The following is a 6,822-nucleotide window of genomic DNA, read 5'->3' as shown; positions in this document are numbered from 1 at the left end:
ATTTTTACTTATGCTGATACTTCAATAGTGCCCTCTAGAATCATAAATACTACACATAATATTATGTCAAAAAATCGGTAAAATGAAATTCAATCTATGAACAGAACTAACAGAAGTATTTGCATTCTCTTTTGTAAAAACTAATTTTAATGAATATAACATCTCAATATTCAATTTATGATGCAATAGTGCATGATTGTCACTGACGTTTGTTTGTTGAATTTCTCGCAAGTCTATACAAGCTGCACTTGTCTGACCGATTAGTGAGATTTATTTCATTTCACTTTTTTTTTGTCAATTTTTGGACGCGATAGTTGGAGCCTCAAATCTACAATCCAAAATGCAAACCATTGGCTCATGGTCGGGCCATTACCAACGTTAAAGATATAAAATATAGCTATTATAATTACATCCTATCTTTTATTGGGACCGAGCGTGGCCTGCAGCTGAGTTGTGGATCGGCCAACCCTGATGTGCCCTTGAACATTCTCCACATTTTCAGTTGTAGGGGTGTTATAATTGTAACAGTTACTCTCGCTATCATAGACGGCGGTTGCTTTTCACTTGTTCTCTCTGGTCAGTAGTTCTAACCATAGGGACCTCTGTACTAGTTGTTTAGCTCATGTGTCGCAAAGGTGTAGTTCAGGTTTAAAATGTTAGATAACGTCTCTTTCTTTTAATTTACGAATAACCAGCCAGATAAAATGAGGAAAACTCCTCTAAATAGATTAATTTGAAATCATAAGGATAAGAACTATTTAGATTGATAATACAATATGGTTTAACTCAACTTTATTTTCATTAATTAAAGGTGACAATTGATGACATTTGCCTTTTAAACGTAGCAGAGCTTTATTGAAACCCTTTCAGTAAAATTCTACTATCTCTGTAAGGCAATTGGCGCTTATTTCCATTTTTGTTTCACCGTAAATACACTGCCTAAAACATCGATTGACTAGAACTTAATTCTATATTTTCATTTTCGTAGACAACACACACTAAGGTATTCTTACGTATCTGCTCGTTTGTTAATTTCCGGTATAAATTATTTCCGAGGAACTTCAGCGATACAAGTCCTTTCTTAATTAAAACTACTTTATTCTTTCTCGATACAACTTTGTAATACACATAATTTCTACAGTCACTTTAAACTTAACAACCTTCATAACACACGCTATAAATCACAGTGATTCACACACTTTACTTACGATGTCTACTGTTCGCTTGACTCAATTATCTCTATCTTCAATCTATCTCGCTGGCTTTATTCGCCGGGCTTATATACTAAAAAAGAGGGAGCCTGGGAAACACTCGGACATTCGCGAGGTTTCTCGATAAGTTATGATCCTTCTAGAAACTTCAGGGCGCATGCTCCCAGCGTTGCTTGACTTCCGCTGTCGTAACAGTATCTTAAAATGTAAACTAAATTATAATTCTGATAAAGAATAAGATAAAAATTATGTTAATCAGAAGATGTTATTGAAAACGGGAATAGAATTGAAAGTTTCAACTTGAACGGCACCTTAAGTTCATGTGGATTAAACGTCCAGTTTAGAAATCCACAAGATTCTGGTATAGCCGCACCTAATTTTGAATTAGTGATCAGGAGGAAGGCAGCTATCCACTAGCATCCGGTGACCCAAGATTTTTGTCTGTCTCTCTGAAACGAATAACAAGATTGATTGTCCTTTTTATAACGAGAAATAACATTTTGAATACCGGACCCTTCAATCTGCAGCTTGACACGCAAAGAAAAAGATAAGACATAGATTTATACAAAGAACAAATTTATAATGTTACTTTCACAATCATCACTACAAATAAACAATACAATTCAACACAATGTACTAAACAATAAACTATTGGTCAAATGATAGTTTGTGTGTAAATGTATATACCACTAACAAGAGCTGAAGAAGATTTTATTACAAAACTCCTGTCAATGCGTGTAGATCCCCTTTGTTGATTAAATTAAATGAAATTAAGGAGGAGAAGATATTATATTGTGTTAATTTAATTTATATAAAAACTCTATGTGAAATCCAATATTCTACTTGTATTTTATTAATTAAGCTTAAAAAAGAAACTTTAAATTTTGATCAGTGAAGTCAATGCTACACCCTAAATCTGTTCACCCTTACTGTGAAGCAACGCAACCGTAAATTAAACGTGAAAAAACATACGCGACAATAACATTTTAAATCTTGTTCGAGGCGAACACGAGAACAATAACAACTTTAAACGAGTGGTAAGTATAAACAATTTCTGCCTGGTACTTATTGGAACACCACTGCGAAAAACAGCTGAAAACTATATCTTCTATCTAGAAACCTGCATTAAAATCTATGGAAATCCTGTGTGAAATGTGATATTTTCTGCCAAAGTTGTATAAAATATGCTCTCCAAAACCACCACTTTGTGTTAAATGTGTCAATAAACCCTTAAGTTTCTAAAACACATACAAAAAAAAAGTGATTGGTTCTTGTTAGAACAACTGGCCAACGGGCGGTGAAGATCAAGGGCGATTCTATTTGCAACTACTGTCTGAATGGCCAACAAAAATAATCAAACTAGCTAATTAAAACATTGTTATAAGGGACCAGATCTCTTAATATCCAGTTAACCTAGTTTGCTTCTTAAGGAAAGCTAAAGTTAGTAACTCATTTGAACGTCTCTCTGCATCCAATCAGGAAATATTAAAAGAACAAAAGTAGAAAACATAAACTTTTTGCAGAGTTCCGAGTTCTAGGCTTGAAAATATAATCTTTGCATTTTAATTCAACTTTTTTCTGTACGTTTTGATGATCCCTATTCCCTCTTTTTAACTTAACAATTTTTACTAATCTCGTCTTATAATTGAAGGCATGTACATTGTCATGTTTTAGTGGGAAAAATTACATAGAATGTTTAAATTTAAGTCAAAAGTTACGCGATTCGAAAGATGATGATCTAGCCTCTAGATGCTCAAGACAACAAGATAAACTGCATAAATTTATGTTGTTCTCTAAAAAAGTCGTGATTGTTAACTGATAGGAGATCATCACTCTAAAAAATATTAAATTGCTATTTTTAGAATCGCTACTGTGAATGAAGAATTGAGATCAGAAGTATTAAAAATATAAATCTGCTAAATTTAAGTTAAATATGCTTCCTTGGTTATGTGTTTAATTGGATTATAAACTTTAATGTGGACTTAAAAGTAACATTTATGAACACAAGTTGCAGGCGTTGAAACTATTCTGGTGTTAAGAGAAAACCGGTTTGGCTTTGCAGCAGTATCAACACTACCTTCTTGTTGTTTTAAGTACTTTATTACAATCTGGTTAGTTGTAGTGTCTATTCATATTATTCAAAACTATTTTAGCAGGTTTGTTCGAATGTAAAGATGCATTTTCACTGATGCTATTAACAGAACTGGCTACAAACTTAAATTCAACAAGCATTTTACATAACTTCAACAATGCTTACTCAGTGTAAGAGCTCCAAAACTCTTAACACCAAATAAGTGTGTGCGTGTGTGTTTTGTTATTGCAAAGCCACGTCGGGTTATCTGCTGTGTCCACTGAGTGGAATCGAACCCTTGATTTTAGCGTTGTAAATCCGAAGATTTATCGCGGGTCATGAGTTCGAGTCCTCGATCCACCAAATATGCTCGCTCTTTCAGCCGTGGGGTTGTTATAATGTGACGGTCAATCGAACTATTCGTTGTTAAAATGGGACAATAGTAAATAAACTCCCAATAGTTGAAAAATGTAAAAAACACATTTATTTTCTGTACTAAATTTTACAAAGGTATTTTGAATATTTTTGAGTAGTTATCCAAAAAAAAAAAAAGGAAAAGTTATTATTACTCTAATAATACGAGGAATGAGGTACATATTTTGTAAACATTTAATTTTTGTTGGGAAGTTTTTGTTTAGGCAAATATTATAAAAGCATAACAGGTACATATTTTGTAAACATTTAATTTTTGTTGGGAAGTTTTTGTTTAGGCAAATATTATAAAAGCATAACAGGTACATATTTTGTAAACATTTAATTTTTGTTGGGAAGTTTTTGTTTAGGCAAATATTATAAAAGCATAACAGCAATTATGTAACTTTTTACTTTAAAAGTGTTGCGGTTTTACTGATAAGTTCTCTGGTGGCTCAGCGACAAGTCTCAGAGATTATAACGTAAAATTTGGAGTTTGATCCCCGCAACATAAATAGTGCAATTAGTCATTATGTATTTTTGCACTAAAAGAAACAAACCTTCTTACCGATAAATATGTTCAAAATTTTATAAAATATGAATAGGTAATCAGCATTTATCTATCGCAGAAACTAATCGAAACATTATGCAACTTTAAGAATCCACAAATGAAAGCAAAGGGAAATGTTTTAAAACATGTCAATCTCAAGCACAGTGCCGACGAGGCTTTTCGTCCAATACTAGAGCTCATCAGGCTAGCTGAGATACGACGCAATAGCAGACCAGGCGCTATATATAAATATATCATAAATTTTTATGTCCAACAACTCTCAGGGTGGCAATCAATTTAAACAAGTGAACTGTGATTATTAAGTTTGTTTGAATTTATGCACAAAGCTACACAAAGGGCTATCTGTGCTCTGCCCACCACGGGTATCGAAACCCGGATTCTAGCGTTGTAAGACTACAAAGAGCTAAGGAGTCTAATAAAAATATAAAAACTAAGAACCTACTAAAACATGCAACATTTTATTCCACTATCAAAACTAGGAACCTACTAAGGTCCGCAGACATACCGCTGTGCCACTGGGGGGCGTGATTATTAAGAACTTTATGTAAGTCATTTACAAATCGTTTCATTTTCGCCTCTGTTTCTGCAGATGAATGTAAATACTTTATAATTTCATAAGATGGTATAAAAGATAAAATTTAAGTTTCTAAATCTTTTTTTTCTTTTTGCGGTTTACTAAAATCGTCTTCACAAAAGCTTTTCTAAAAAGAGAGCCTACAGTGTTCGACAAGACTCAGAAAAACTTGCATAGCAGAGCGTTTAGGGTCTGAAAATAAATCTCAAGCCAATCAAGAGAAGCACTCTTACCCAAAAAGTTAAGGCTTTTATTACAAAAGTGAAACTTGTAACCAAACAAGCCGGTGTAACAAATCTAGGTATATCTACTGGTACCTGGACTGGTATGGCCAGGTGGTTAGGGCGCTCGACTCGCAATCTGCGGGTCGTGGGTTAGAATCTCCGTTCCACCAAATATGCTCGCCCTTTCAGCCATGGGGGCGTTATAATGTGACGATCAATCCCACTATTCGTTGGTAAAAGAGTTGGCGATGGGTGGTGATGACTAGCTGCCTTCCCTTTAGTATTTCACTTCTAAATTAGGGATGGCTAGTGCAGATAGCCCTCGTGTAGCTGTGCGCAAAATTCTAAACAGATCCAAACTACTGGTATCGATAATAAACAAAGTTAAATTCACAAGCTTCCAGTCACATCTCGATATCAACAACTATTTTCATGAGAAAGATGGATGAAGAAACTATTCATTCTCACATCTTTCAAGTGTTCTAATGCAGTTCCATTGGATGTCAGTACATTTGATACAAAACGTGATGTACTTGTACAATGGGGGTTTATGAATATGTGTAGTTTAAGATTGATGTCGCTATCATTCACAGAAGCTTGTTGCGATCAAAGTAGCAGGGCTGGAAAACAATGAATTATGGCTATTGACGTTAGAATAAATAATTCCAAGATGAAGCACCATTCTTATAAAGTGCAATGACCCCTCTGTAGACCATCAGACACGTTTAATTTAGGTTTTTATAAAACATACTGTATATATTGATGACTAACCTAGAATTTGAAATAATGCTGTATTGTTGTCCTTTTTATTAGTTATGGTTATGGTGACTCGCTACTGGTTAGTTGGGAAAGACAAAAGCAGATCATTTGTATTTAACCCTAAATGTGTCGAAAGTAGGCATTATGTTTACTTATCTCATATATTTTTAGAGTAGTTGTATTTTGAACTTTCTCAAACTTACGGGCATCGTTTGATTTTATTAAAAACACATACTTAACTTTAAAAAGTTTATGTTTGATAATTCCCCACATTTACCTAGTGTTTGTTAAAGCAGCTATAAATATCGAATCTATGTTTTTAATTACTACAGTTTTAACCAAAATATTTGCATATTTTGTAACAAATATAATCATTATTATTAATATAGAATACAAATACACTTAGCGCTGTCAAACTGAGAAATGCATATTATAATTAACATTTACATATGTAATTTGTATAATGAGACAGGTTCTGTGTACATCATGAACGATTTATTGGAACAGCAAACAATTTTATCAGTCACATGTAGAAAGAAGTACAATTCAGTATTTCACCTATCACAACATAACCTTAACAAAACACACATAAAGACAAAATATAACATCAAGTTCTTATAAATAACGTCTGTAACTTTATATTAGTTCATATTAAGCATTCAGTATTTGGTTGGAGATCCTCGTACTCTAATAACTTGTGCAAGGCGACGTGGCATGCTGTTGATGAGTTTATCGATGTAATCCACCATGATTTCATTCCAACTTTTCATTAGAAAGCGCTGCAATTCAGCTACAGTAGCTGGTTTAGGGTCGGGCTTAGCAATTTGCAGCTCAGTGCTGCCCAACAGTTCTCAAAGGGATTACAATCTGGAGACTTTTCTGGCTATAGCAATCTTGTAACATTCTCCTGGTCAAGATAATCCTGTACAATACATGCACTGTAGGCAGTGGCATTGTCATCCTGGAACACAGAGCTATTGCCAAATCTTGCCCTAGCATGA

Source organism: Limulus polyphemus, unplaced genomic scaffold, assembly GCF_000517525.1.
Source record: "Limulus polyphemus unplaced genomic scaffold, Limulus_polyphemus-2.1.2 Scaffold0, whole genome shotgun sequence".
NCBI lineage: Eukaryota > Metazoa > Arthropoda > Merostomata > Xiphosura > Limulidae > Limulus > Limulus polyphemus.
Note: the sequence above shows the minus strand (reverse complement) of the source record.